Source organism: Cystoisospora suis (genome assembly GCF_002600585.1).
Source record: "Cystoisospora suis strain Wien I chromosome Unknown contig_2314, whole genome shotgun sequence".
Lineage (NCBI taxonomy): Eukaryota > Apicomplexa > Conoidasida > Eucoccidiorida > Sarcocystidae > Cystoisospora > Cystoisospora suis.
The window spans coordinates 10871-11785 of record NW_027155113.1 but is presented as its reverse complement, the minus strand read 5'-3'; the positions used below and the strand labels follow the sequence as shown (position 1 = coordinate 11785).

At 38.1% G+C, this 915-nt stretch overlaps 1 protein-coding gene across 1 annotated transcript in view; it reads left to right on the top strand.

Moving 5' to 3' along the window:
- Positions 1-182: 182 nt before the first annotated feature.
- The window catches only part of CSUI_004839 (uncharacterized protein), a 2386-nt gene continuing 1653 nt past the window's right edge, over positions 183-915 (top strand). Inside the window, exon 1 of the mRNA XM_068065020.1 lies at positions 183-596. The gene's annotated coding sequence lies outside the window, so the exon portion shown is untranslated. The remainder of the gene's footprint in view (positions 597-915) is intronic.

The following is a 915-nucleotide window of genomic DNA, read 5'->3' as shown; positions in this document are numbered from 1 at the left end:
TGGCTCTATGTGTAGGCATGTGCACGTGGGTGGAGGTGTATATGTATATATGTATATATATATATATATATATATATATATATGTATATGAATGTATGAGGAATCATCTAAAACAGTTCCGATTTCTCCGCATTAGCATAAAAGCAAACACTTTCTCTGATCCGACACACTCAAATCGACATGCATACCTATATATACCATAATATAATAGATGTATAAGTACATCCATCATATTTATTTACGCGGACACGTGCATATATATATGTATTATTCCTCTTCCCCATCTTTTCCAAGTCTTTGAGCCGTCTTTCGCTAGGACTCCGACTCCTCTCGCCTTTCATCTTTTCTTGTTTTTTCTTCCTCACTATTGCCCATCATCCATTTGTCTTTTCTTTCCTACATTCGTTCGCCTTAGTGTGTATACACCTCGATGCCATACGTGTTTTTTCTTCTAGGGAGGAGGAGAACGTGAGATTTCACCTCTGAGAGCCGCCTTATGTGGAGGAGCGGCGGGAGTAGTGAGTCAGACGGCTACGTATCCTATTGATACGATACGAAAACTCATGCAGTCCAGCTCTTTTCTCTATCATTTTAAGGTAATGTTTTCTAAGACACGATCGTGATCTACTTCCACTACTTACTCTTTTATCCGCATACCCACGTCCCACTTACATATATTTATATTCATTCGTACATGTATGTGACTTCATGTGGATGTAGGCAGAAGCGTTAAGTCGTTACGTGTTTGAGGAGGAACTTTCGGAAGGTAAAAAAGTGTATGGAGGTGTACCTGCGGTGGTGCTTTGTTTTGTTCTTCCGTTTTTCTGCTTCTAGCTTGATTTCTATCTATCTATCTATCTTTCTTTAATCTATCTATCTATCTTTCTTTAATCTATCTTTAATCTATCTTTAATC